At 41.8% G+C, this 13,972-nt stretch overlaps 1 pseudogene; it reads left to right on the plus strand.

The window, feature by feature from the left end:
* The window catches only part of LOC115141934 (neurofibromin-like), a 133,926-nt pseudogene that overhangs the window by 42,139 nt on the left and 77,815 nt on the right, over positions 1 to 13,972 (plus strand).

Genomic DNA, 13,972 nt, shown 5'->3' on the forward strand with positions numbered 1-13,972 from the left:
CGTTAAATGAAGAGTTGATGCGCTGGACACTTTTTAATAGCTTAATTTTTAATATTTGGGTTTCGATCGGGTGTCAGGTCGAGTCATAAGGCATATCTGTTTTTTGTTGGTACAGCGTCATCTTTATATCTGTTTTTTGTTGGTACAGCGTCATCTTTATATCTGTTTTTTGTTGGTACAGCGTCATCTTTATATCTGTTTTTTGTCTGTACAGCGTCATCTTTATATCTGTTTTTTGTCTGTACAGCGTCATCTTTATATCTGTTTTTTGTCTGTACAGCGTCATCTTTATATCTGTTTTTTGTTGGTACAGCGTCATCTTTATATCTGTTTTTTGTCGGTACAGCGTCATCTTTATATCTGTTTTTTGTCTGTACAGCGTCATCTTTATATCTGTTTTTTGTCTGTACAGCGTCATCTTTATATCTGTTTTTTGTTGGTACAGCGTCATCTTTATATCTGTTTTTTGTTGGTACAGCGTCATCTTTATATCTGTTTTTTGTCTGTACAGCGTCATCTTTATATCTGTTTTTTGTTGGTACAGCGTCATCTTTATATCTGTTTTTTGTTGGTACAGCGTCATCTTTATATCTGTTTTTTGTCTGTACAGCGTCATCTTTATATCTGTTTTTTGTTGGTACAGCGTCATCTTTATCTGTTTTTTGTCTGTACAGCGTCATCTTTATATCTGTTTTTTGTTGGTACAGCGTCATCTTTCCAAGGGCTCCATCTGAATTCACCCATCAGCGTTCCTCTGCACTGCCACGCGCAACTTTCTCTCAGCTGGCACAATTTGATTGGCTGCTGTCCGATTCAAACTGTAATCCGTTAAATGAAGAGTTGATGCGCTGGACACTTTTTAATAGCTTAATTTTTAATATTTGGGTTTCGATCGGGTGTCAGGTCGAGTCATAAGGCATGAGTCATTGGTGTTAAAATCAAAGTCGAGTTGCAAGTCATTATATTTGTGACTCCAGTCTGACTCGAATCCAAGTCATGTGACTCGAGTCCACACCTCTGGTATACATCATTTGTTTATAAGGCCAAAAATGTCTGTAGCAATTGCTGATTGCCCCTTTAAAGGCTACCAATAATGAACCTTTTTAAAAAGATTTTTGTTAATTCAACCCCTCACCACGTCTCTTCCAGGAACAAGATGGTGGAGTACCTGACAGACTGGGTGATGGGCACCTCCAACCAGGCTGCTGATGACGATATCAAGTGTCTGACCAGAGACCTGGACCAGGCCAGTATGGAGGCGGTGGTGTCTCTGTTAGCTGGCCTGCCTCTACAACCAGAGGAGGGAGACGGGGTGGAGCTGATGGAGGCCAAGTCCCAGCTCTTCCTCAAGTAACTACAACATGCTTTACTCATATACATTTGAGTCATGTAGCTGACACTCTAATCCAGAGAGACTTAGTTATCTGTTGCTGCTCTTCAGCTTTCTGTTTACTGTGCATGCTGTAACATTTCCACACGCAAAATAAACTCTGTTTCTGTATAGAAGTAAAGGAATGCATTTACTTAAATGTGCACTTAATTTGAATCCATACTGCCTGGTAAGTGTTCTGAACCCTGCTTTACCCCCTGTACCCAGGTACTTTACCCTGTTTATGAACCTGCTGAATGATTGCAGTGAGGTGGAGGATGATGGCCAGCCGGTGGTTGGGAGGAAGAGGGGCATGTCTCGACGCCTGGCCTCCCTCAGACACTGTACTGTCCTGGCCATGTCCAACCTCCTCAACGCCAACGTGGACAGCGGACTAATGCACTCTATCGGTGATCATAGCTTCCAAAATGAACAATCAAACCTCAGTTAAAATGTCCCTGCATCCACTTCCACCCTTCATCTCTCTCTGTCGCTCTGTCTCTCTCTCACTCCTCCCCCACCATCCATCCTTCTCCAGGTCTGGGCTACCATAAGGACCTGCAGACACGGGCCACCTTCATGGAGGTTCTGACTAAGATCCTCCAGCAGGGGACAGAGTTTGACACACTGGCAGAGACGGTGCTAGCTGACCGCTTTGAGAGGCTGGTGGAGCTGGTCACCATGATGGGAGACCAGGGAGAGCTGCCCATCGCCATGGCACTGGCCAATGTGGTGCCAGGATCCCAGTGGGTATGTACAAAAAAGAGCACTAGGTCATTTTTGTCTCATCTTGGGGTGACCAACCTTCACACTGAAGAGCACTACAATAACACACCTGTTTCTGCTAGTCAAGGTGCTGATTCATTAGTAGAATCAGACATGTTAGTGCAAGGCTGGAGTAAAAGCCTGCATCTCCTGTAGCTCTCCAGGAAAAGGGTTGGCCACCCCTGTGCTAGTATGAGTGTGTTAGTTCTAGTAGTTCTAGAAAGGTGTTTACGCATTTTTGTGTATTCAAGTTTTTGTCTGCGTGTGTCTTCTTCAGGACGAGCTGGCCCGTGTGTTGGTGACGCTGTTCGACTCCCGCCACCTGCTGTATCAGCTTCTGTGGAACATGTTCTCAAAGGAGGTGGAGCTGGCTGACTCTATGCAGACTCTGTTCAGAGGCAACAGCCTGGCCAGTAAAATCATGACCTTCTGTTTCAAGGTAAAACCACATTTCTCTCCCATACAGACAATTTTAAATAGTAGAACCTGAAGCACTCACACCAAGCATGACATTTTAAATAGTAGAACCTGAAGCACTCACACCAAGCATGATATTTTAAATAGTAGGACCTGAAGCACTCACACCAAGCATGATATTTTAAATAGTATAACCTGAAGCACTCACACCAAGCATGACATTTTAAATAGTAGAACCTGAAGCACTCGCACCAAGCATGATATTTTAAATCCATTTTAACGTTGAAATCCTTTGTCAGGTGTACGGGGCGGCGTACCTACAGAAGCTACTTGAGCCTCTACTTAAAGGGGTCGTCACCACCCCAGAGTGGCACAACATCAGCTTTGAGGTGGACACAACAAGGTAGGAACCTTCACTGGAAGCATTCCAACAGTTAGTTTGACTGTGGTAGCCTGTTGTGGTGGTAAGGGATAGCACATCGATTTGAGCAATTATGGGGGGGGGGTAACCTTGTTAAATGGAAGTTACCAAGGCAATTTTTACTTTCTATTTCATGAATGACAGTTGTAGGATTCTCCCCTTCCTCTCTTTCCCCCCCTCCGTTTCCTCTCTTTTTGTCCTCTCCACCCTCCCTGTCTGTAGACTAGAACAGTCGGAGAACCTTGAGGAGAACCAGCGGAACCTTCTCCAGATCACAGACCGGTTCTTCCTGGCCATTATCAACTCCTCCAGCGAGTTCCCTCCGCAGCTACGCAGTGTGTGTCACTGTCTCTACCAGGTAGGCTCATATTCCACCCCTGGCCCGACACTGCTCTCTGGGTGGGTGGAGTGCTGTCGCCACTGGCTTCCTTCTTCCACACTGTGCCGGTAATGGCATTAGTCAACAGCTCTCACTCACTCTAATACACACACTGCCACAACCTTCTTACTTTCCTCTGACTTTCCACTAACATTGCCGCTATCCATACAGTGGTTCCTCCTTTTAAAAATTCTGTGCTTACACCGCGGGACTTAGAGGTAACTAGCGTCACAGCGTCATTCATCCAGACCACCACAAGGGGGAGTTAGAGCACTCATTATGCATTTGGGTCCCAATGTTTTTATATGACCAATCAGATCGAGTGGTTCCAAAGACGAATTTGACTCGAGCCACCCTTCCCTGGTGACTTCCTTCAGCAAAGATGGCTGACAAAACATTACGGTGGAAGCAAATCTAAGTAATTATAACGTCATAACGAGTTAAGCAAAAACTGTACAATTGAGAGGAATATGTTAATATAGAAAAAAACGATTGTGCATATTTTTTTGTCAAAGTTAATTTACGAAATTCGCTATTTAGCAAGTTTTTTTCCAGTCATATCCAATACCAGGTGTATCAAACTCCATTCTTTGAATGATGCTGTGGCTGCATGTATGTGTTACAATTATATACTACAACAGTGTTTACCGCTCCTGGGACATCAATGACTACACATTGTAACTATGCAATAGACTAGAAACATGATTTAAGTAAAGGCTGATTTGTAATTCATATATACAAAAAAAAACAGTCCACTACACTTCCTATGCATATCTAACTCCCTTCATCTGCATTAATCTGAGGAGGTTCTCCCAGCCATGTGGACGACTTGAAAACAGGGCAGCAAAGTTTGTTTGTCACCAGAGCGGTTTAGAGCATAATACTATTTACCTGTGAGTTATCAGACCTTCATACAAACTTGCTATGCTAAATTCTTGACGCACAACCGAAGGTGCTGCCACATCCTGCCAGCACGCCCACAAGCGAGCCACTTGGGCGAAGAATGACGTGTGGAAGAGGGTGAGGAACGAGATGTGTGTAACAATCCAGGCTATTTGCTCTGAGACCGGCATAATAATGTAATGAAACAAACAGGAAGCAGGTTTCGAACCCTCAACATTCTCAAATCAAATTTTATTGGTCACATACACAAGGTTAGATGTTAATGCGAGTGTAGCGAAATGCTTGTGGTTCTAGTTCCGACCATGCAGGAATAATTAACAAGTAATCTAACAATTTCACAACTACCTTATACACACAAGTGTAAAGGAATGATTAAGAATATGTACATATAAATATATGGATGCGCGATGGCCGTGCGGCATAGGCAAGATGAAGTAGATGGTATAGAGTACAGTATATACAAATGAGATGAGTAATGTAGGATATGTAAACATTATATAAAGTGGCATTTTTTGAAGTGACTAGTGGAGGTCCACCGATTTTATGATTTTTCAACTCCGATACCGATTATTGGAGGGGCCAAAAAAAGCCGATACCGATTAATCGGACAATTTAAAAAATATATATTTAAAAAAAGTTATTTTATTTATTTATTTGTAATAATGACAATTACAAAAATACTGAATGAACACTTTTATTTTAACTTAATAAAATACATCAATCAAATCAATTTGGTTTAAATAATGCAAAAACAAAGTGTTGGAGAAGAAAGTAAAACTGCAATTTGTGCCATGTAAAAAAGCTAACGTTTAAGTTCCTTGCTCAGAACATGAGAACATTTGAAAGCTGGTGGTTCCTTTTAACATGAGTCTTCAATATTCCCAGGTAAGAAGTTTTACGTTGAGGTTATTATAGGAATTATAGGACTATTTATCTCTATACCATTTGTATTTCATATACCTTTGACTATTGGATGTTCTTATAGGCACTTTAGTATTGCCAGTGTAACAGTATAGCTAGCTTCCATCCCCCTCCTGGGCTCGAACCAGGAGCTCCTGAACCAGGGCTCCTGGGCTTGAACCAGGAACACATCGATAACAGCCACCCTCGAAGCAGCGTTACCCATCGCTCCACAAAAGCCGCGGTCCTTGCAGAGCAAGGGGAACAACTACTCCAAGTCTCAGAGCGAGTGACGTTTGAAATGCTATTAGCACGCACCCCGCTAGCTAGCTAGCCATTTCACAACGGTTACACCAGCCTAATCTCGGGAGTTGATAGGCTTGAAGTCATAAACAGCGCAATGCTTGAAGCACAGCGAAGAGCTGCTGGCAAACGCACAAAAGTGCTGTTTGAATGAATGCTTACGAGCCTGCTGCTGCCTACCACCGCTCAGTCAGACTGCTATATCAAATCATGGACTTAATTATAACATAATAATCACAGAAATATGAGCCGTAGGTCATTAATATGGTCAAATCCGGAAACTATAATTAAAAAAATAAAACGTTTATTCTTTCAGTGAAATACGAAACCGTTCCATATTTTATCGAACGGGTGGCATCCATAAGTCTAAATATTCCTGTTACATTGCACAACCTCAATGTTATGTCATAATTACGTAAAATTCTGGCAAGTAAGTTTGCAACGAGCCAGGCAGCCCAAACTGTTGCATATACCCTGACTCTGCGTGCAATGAACGCAAGAGAGGTGACACAATTTCCTTAGTTTAATATTGCCTGCTAACATGAATTTCTTTTAACTAAATATGCAGGTTCAAAAAATATGTACTTCTGTGTATTGATTTTAAGAAAGGCGTGGATGTTTATGGTTAAGTACATTCGTGCAACGATTATGCTTTTTTCGCAAATGCGCTTTTGTTAAATCATCTCCCGTTTGGCGAAGTTGGCTATCTTTGTTAGGAAGAAATAGTCTTCACAGTTCGCAACGAGCCAGGCGGCTCAAACTGCTGCATATACCCTGAATCTGTTGCACAGAACGCAAGAGAAGTGACGCAATTTCTCTAGTTAAAATAAATGTATGTTAGCAGGCAATATGAACTAAATATGCAGGTTTAAAAATATATACTTGTGTATTGATTTTAAGAAAAGGGTTGATGTTTATGGTTAGGTACACATTGGTGCAACGACAGTGCTTTTTTCGCAAATGCGCTTGTTAAATCACCCGTTTGGCGAAGTAGGCTATGATTCAATGATAAATTAACAGGCACTGCATCGATTATATGCAACACAGGACCAGCTAGATAAACTAGTAATATCATCAACCATGTGTAGTTAACCAGTGATTATGTTAAGATTGATTGTTTTTTATAAGATATGTTTAATGCTAGCACCTTACCTTGACTCCTTGATGCACTCACATAACAGGTTGTCAGCCTTGCCACGCAGTCTCCTCCTGGAGTGCAATGTAATCGGACATGATCGGGGTCCAAAAATGCCAATTACCGATTGTTATGAAAACTTGAAATCGTCCCTAGTGACTAGTGATACATTTATTCCATCCAATTTTTAATTATTAAAGTGGCTATAGATTTGAGTCTGTGTGTTGGCAGCAGCCACTCAATGTTAGTGGTGGCTGTTTAACAGTCTGATGGCCTTGAGATAGAAGCTGTTTTTCAGTCTCTCGGTCCCAGCTTTGATGCACCTGTACTGACCTCGCCTTCTGGATGATAGCTGGGTCAACAGGCAGTGGCTCGGGTGGTTGTTGTCCTTGATGATCTTTTTGGCCTTCCTGTGACATTGGGTGGTGTAGGTGCCCTGGATGGCAGGTAGTTTGCCCCCGGTGATGCGTGTGCAGACCTCACTACCCTCTGGAGAGCCTTACGGTTGTGGACGGAGCAGTTGCCTACCAGGCGGTGATACATTCTGACAGGATGCTCTCGATTGTGCATCTGTAGAAGTTTGTGAGTGCTTTTGGTGACAAGCCGAATTTCTTCAGCCTCTTGAGGTTGAAGAGGCGCTGCTGCGCCTTCTTCACGATGCTGTCTGTGTGAGTGGACCAATTCAGTTTGTCTGTGATGTATATGCCGAGGAACTTAAAACTTACTACCCTCTCCACTACTGTTCCATCGATGTGGATAGGGGGGTGTTCCATGATATTTTTAAGATATAAGTGTTGACTGAATATAAGCAAGTGATGTCTGATAAATAATCAAGTTATGTTTCTCCAGAAATAAATAATTCTAAATAACAAACTGTTTTTATTTACAAATTAGTGCGAATGTCTCACCCCATGTTCAAGAATTGCCTTTTTCTCACTCACTCTTGGTTAAATGAAAACGAAATCTTCAAAATATTGTCACTTTTTAATGTACTATTATAGAAATCCCTTAGGATCTGTGAGAATATCTAAGGGGCTTTTATATCATTCTAAATTCATTAATAATAATCGCTTTGTTTAAAAAGTAACGATATTTGGGAGATTTGGTTTTCATTTAATCAGGAGTGAGCGAGAAAAAGGCAATTCTTGAACATGGGGTGAGACATTCTCACTACTTTGTAAATAAAGCCGCCAATAATTGCATTTAGAGGATTGGAGGATTCTAAATTAATATCTAAAGGGCATTTTCCGTTTATCTGAGAATATCTAATGGAAAATTCCCCTTAGATATTAATTTAGAATCCTCCAATCCTCTAAATGTAAATGTTGGCAGAGAATCATTTCATTGAAACACATATTTGTCGACGTACTGTTGGCCTACCATAGGTGAAATGAGTCTCACTAGTGTTGAGTAATGTGCTGTTAAAAATGGTGTAGGTCTTTATTTATGGAAAAAGCATATTGAAGTTCGAGGCAATAGGATTTAAAGCAGTACGATTTTTGAAGCAATAAGATTTCCGTATCGTTTCGCCCTGTTCTGAGACAATCATGTGGACCAATGAGATTTTTGTTTTCACTCAATCTCCGTTTGAGTATTGGTTAGACTAGAATTAGAAAATTATGGTGTAGAAATGTTATGCTCTTAGTGTAACCTTTTTTTGTACTAGGCAAGCCAGTTAAGAACAAATTCTTATTTTGGGATTCTTTAGCTAAATAGTCCAGTACTGTACTGCTGACAGACTCGTTGTACAGCGCCATATTTTCCATTCCATCCTAACAGAAACCCAGATAGTTTTTTAGTTTTTCTTGGAATAGAAACACCATAATATTAATCAAATTAATTAAGCAAGTACCATTCAAAAGTTTGGAAATATCTACCCATTTCAGGATTTTTCTTTTTTTTAAACTATTTTCTACATTGTAGAATAATAGTGAAGACATCACAACTATGAAATAACACATATGGAGTCAGTTAAGAACAAATTCTTATTAACAAGGACAGCCTACTTCTTCCTCCCTGTCTCTCGCATGCCCGCATTCTTGTTTTTCTCGGAATAGAAACACCACAATATTAATCAATCCCATGTACTATGTTATTACAAAAGGTTTTAAAGTCTCTAGTAGTGCCAATATGGGAGACAATCGAATGCTTCTCAGAGGTGCCCTCTGGTGGTCAAAATAGCACTAACGTGCATTAATGTAAAATATGGCTGACAATTAATTAACGTGCCATAGAATGCTGCAGCAGCCCGCAAGTATGATGCAACTTTTAAAGGAGGAACCACTGTACTCTGCCCTCTCCTACATGTTCTCTCTTCATGTACTGTGACAGAACAGAATAAGGGCTGTACCTTCAATGGTGGTAGTTTGAAAAGGGGGAACATATGCAGTTGAATTACCTGGCTACAGCAACATCAAGACACCACAAAGCAGCTAGTGTGTGCCTGCTCACAGTCACCCAACCTCACACACACACACACACACACACACACAGAGACTTCCGTCTCTATTAAGCCTAACTTTTCCATGAAAGAACACCTCTGTATGGGCACATGCTACCCCAGCCTGTTTCCTGCTGTTTCCATCTATCTGCATGTCTGATGAGCCGACACCGCTGCCCTACTGCTCTCTGATTCCACAAAGGCGGAATTTCTCCCTACACTGACTTAAAGTAACACATCAGCTGTTTTGATATCTCATTGAGATGAACACAGGGTGCTTTGGAACCACTAATGTTATTTTGTGGCACAGAAAGTGAAGTTTATACATATCGATCTCCATTTGCTCGATACTCTCCCATACTACTACCATAGTGCTAAAGTCTGCCTGTAAAAAAAACCTGCACAGACACATGCTATGCTGTTCAATAGTAGGGCTGTGCTGGCAGATGCTCTTGTGTAGCGTGTGTGTGTGTGTGTGGCCGGTGCTGTGACCTGTTTGTGCTCATCTCTGTTCTGTAGGCTACTTGCCACTCTCTACTGACTAAAGCCACAGTTAAAGACAGAAAGGAAAACAAAAAAGCAGTAAGTTCAGAGAACTTTTTCCTCAGCCACTTTATTTTCAAAAGCAAAAATACGTTTTTGTTGCATTTAAAAAAAATTGATTTATTTTTATGGTTTGATTTAGTGCTTAATTTGTTCATCTTGAAACGGTTTTCACATTCAAGTCTGTGTTCAGCCTTCTCTTAAAATCCTTGTACTAATACAGGTGCCAACTTAGTTGCTTCCATTTCCTATTAACCATGCCAAGAAACCAGTGCATTCCGTTACAGCAGGGGTGTCAAACTTTATCCATGGCGGGCCTAGTGTCTGCGGCTTTTAGTTTTTTCCTTTCAATTAGGACCTAAACAACAAGGTGAGGGGAGTTGTTTACTAATCCGTTTTTAATGGTCGATAAAGTACAAGGGAGGATTGTAAACCCGCAGACATTCAGCCCTCGGTGGAGTGAGTTTGATGCCAGCATTCTCTTTTCTTTCTCCCCTTTCCTTGATTTCTTTTTCTTTCTTTCCTTTCTCTTTCTTTCTTTCATCAATGTAGTGTAAAAAAATGAAAAACAAGTTTAAACATTACGAGCTATAGGTACTTTAAATATATATATATATATATATATATATATATATATATATATATATATATACGGCTTATATATATATATATATATATATTTATATATATATATATATATATTACCCTGTTTTCGCCCCAATTTCGTGGTATTGGTAGTTTTGCCATTGGTAGTTAGTCTTGTCTCATCGCTGAAACTCCCGTACGGACTCAGGAGAGGCGAAGGTCTCAAGCCGTGTGTCCTCTGAAACCCAACCAAGCCGCACTGCTTCTTGACACAATACCCGCTTAACCTGGAAGCCAGCCACACCAATGTGTCGGAGGAAACACGGTATACCTGGCGACCGCGTCAGCGTGCATGCGCCCTGCCCGCCATAAGAGTCGCTAAAGCGTGATGGGACAAGGACATCCCTGCCGGCCGAAACCTCCCCTAACTCGGACGATGCTGGGCCAATTGTGCGCCGCCACATAAGTCTCCAAGTCGGCTGTGACAGCCTAGACTCGACCCAAGATCTCTAGTGGCACAGCTAGCACTGCGATGCAGCCCTATTTGGAGTTAAATACTTTGTGATTAGGGTCGCAGCACATCTGCAAGCACAGCACCAAAGACTGGGCAAATATTATTTCTCTCTTTTATTTTGATGTGTTAAAGTGCTGTATACAGCATCCTATGTATAAAAGTTGTCAATTGGCCTAAGTTCCCAAATTTAAGAGGATTCTTGTGGTATTTGCAGAAATCCATTCAGGTGTATTTTGTGGCTTTTGGCAAATGCGCGCTAATGATCCAAAGTTGCACTATTGCTACTGTTTGAAAACGCAGTCCAGTTCAAAGTTAATGATCGCAGGCCTATGTGGCAAATGGCTTAGCTCTGATTTGGTTATGGGGCACTGATCTGCCTAGACGCCAGTCCTGGACAAGACAGATATACATCTGGTTTTATTTACTGCAGTGTCTATTAATTGTTCAAAGGCACGGCCGCTTTCCCGCTCAATATTGCTATAGAATTTTCCCAAACGCCTTACTATACGTCATTCCTTAACATTCTATGAATTTATAAAACCATGAAAATGACCATATCTAAGATCTCCTGGGTGTGTAAATGAACAGATATGATTGAGATTTGATGTTGCTAAAACACTGTCAGTTCCATTAAAAACAAGCTCTTTGTCCTCTGCTGCTGGCATTTTGTTTGTTTTTCAAAGGCTTAATTTTCCTCTAAGCTTTAATTAAAGTGTTCTTGTCATAGTTACAGAAATCCAGAGAGAAGGACGTGAATAAAAATAATAATTCCCTTGTTATGTCGAGATCACAACTTATCTATCTCATGATCACTACATAACAAAAGTTGTTGTAACCCCTTTTCTTAGGTTACAGCCTTACACACAATAACCCATAATGACAAAGCAAAAACAGGTTTCTAGAAAATTATGGAAATATCACAAATACATAAGTATTTAGACCCTGTTTAGACCCTGTGTTGTAGCACCTTTGGCAGTGATTACGGCCTTGAGTCTTCTTGGGTATGACGCTACAAACTTGGCGCACCTGTATTTGGTGAGTTTCTCCTATTCTTCTCTGCAGATCCTCTCAAGCTCTGTCAGGTTGGATGTGCAGTGTTGCTGCACAGCAATTTTCAGGTCTCTCTAGAGTTGTTCGATCAAGGTTCAAGCCGTGCTTTGGGTTCAAGCCGTGCTTTGGCTGGGCCACTCAAGGACATTCAGAGACTTGTATTGAACCCACTCCTTCGTTGTTTTGGCTGTGTGCTTAGGGTCATTATCCTTTTGGAAGGTGAACCTTCACCCCAGTCTGAGGTCCTGAGCACTCAGGAGCAGGTTTTCATCAAGGAGCTCTCTGTAGTTTGCACCGTTCATCTTTCCCTCGATCCTGACTAGTCTCCCAGTCCCTGCCGCTGAAAAACATCCCCACAGCATAATGCTGCCACCACCATGCTTCACCGTAGGGATGGTGCCAGGTTTCCTCCAGATGTGAGACTTGGCATTCAGGCCAAATAGGTCAATCATGGTTTCATCAGACCAGAGAATCTTGTTTATCATGGTCTGAGAGTCCTTTAGGTGCCTTTTGGCAAATTCCAAGCTGCTGTCATGTACCTTTTACTGAGGAGTGGCTTGCATCTGGCCACTCTACCATGAAGGCCTGATTGGTGGAGTGCTGCAGAGATGGTTGTCCTTCTAGAAGGTTCTCCCATCTCCACAGAGGAACTCTGGAGCTCTGTCAGAGTGATCATCAGGTTCTTGGTCACCTCTTTTCCCCCAATTGCTCAGTTTGGCTGGGCGGCCAGCTTTAGGAAGAGTCTTGGTGGTTCCACATTTCTTCCATTTAAGAATGATGGAGACCACTGTGTTCTTGGAGACCTTCAATGCAGCAGAAATGTTTTTGTACCCTTCTCCAGATCTATGCCTCGACACAATCCCGTCTCTGAGCTCTACGGACAATTCCTTCGACCTCATGGCCTGGTTTTTGCTCTGACATACACTGTCAACTGTGGGAACTTATATAGACAGGTGTGTGCCTTTCTAAATCATGTCCAATCAATTGAATTTACCACAGGTGGACTCCAAGTTGTAGAAACATCTCAAGGATGATTAATGGAAACAGGATGCACCTGAGCTCAATTTCGAGTCTCATAGAAAAGGGTCTGAATACTTATGTAAATATATTTTTTTAAATATATATATTCGCTTTGTCATTCAGGGGGATTGTGTGTAAGTTGAGGAACATTTGTAATTGAATCCATTTTAGAATAAGGCTGAACCAAAATATGGAAAAAGTCAAGGGGTCTGAATACTTTCCGAATGCACTGTCTGTCTTCTCTGGACTTTTGTACTTAGCTCCCTCCCCCTCCCTCCCTCCCTCCCTCCCTCCCTCCCTCCCTCCCTCCCTCCCTCTTGCACTTTGACTCTTCCTTTATTTCTCTCGCTTTTTTCTTTCTCTCTCGTTCTGTGGTTGGCTTTGAGAAGGGTGGTGTGAGATCTTTTCAGTCATGTCGTACAAGCATCTAACTTTTCTTATTTTGTCTTCTCCCCACTCTGTTCCCACCCCTCCTGCTCTCCTCCCTCCCCATTGTTCTCCATCACCCTCCTCTTCCACTAGGTGGTGAGCCAGCGTTTCCCCCAGGACAGTATAGGGGCGGTGGGCAGTGCCATGTTCCTGCGCTTCATCAACCCTGCCATCGTGTCGCCCTACGAGGCAGGCATCCTAGATGAGAAGCCCCCACCCAGGATAGAGAGAGGACTAAAGCTCATGTCCAAGGTATGGGTTGGGAGCTTCCATCTTACTAAAATAAGCACCTCGTGAAAACGACAGTAGTGGCTTTGACCCGAAAGAGTTTGATAAAGTAATTGTAAAAAATACATTTTATTTATGACCTTTTATTTGAGTTAATTTGCGCTCTGTTTTGTGTTTTTGTCTCTGTCTTCAGATCCTCCAGAGCATTGCCAACCATGTGTTGTTTACCAAAGAGGAGCACATGAGGCCTTTTAACGACTTTGTGAAAAGCAACTTTGATGCAGCCAGGCGGTAAGCTAGGTTGAAGATGACAAAAAACTCTTTGCAACAATGGATTTGGAAGGGCACAGTTCTGAGATTTGTGACGACATCTTAACCTGTATATTTTCTGACATGGACGGTAAGTCAGAAGAATTTTAATACCAGCAAAGCTTTTGACAAAAAAGCCTCGCGTTGAAAGCGGATAATAGCACACACTGCTCTCTCAGTATTTTGAAAAGCAGGAACTGATCCGAGTCCCGACTTCGTTATAAAGCTGAGAATTACATACCTAGACTCGTTTTCTAAAATA

This window comes from Oncorhynchus nerka, linkage group LG14 (genome assembly GCF_034236695.1).
Source record: "Oncorhynchus nerka isolate Pitt River linkage group LG14, Oner_Uvic_2.0, whole genome shotgun sequence".
In the NCBI taxonomy this organism is placed as follows: Eukaryota; Metazoa; Chordata; class Actinopteri; order Salmoniformes; family Salmonidae; genus Oncorhynchus; species Oncorhynchus nerka.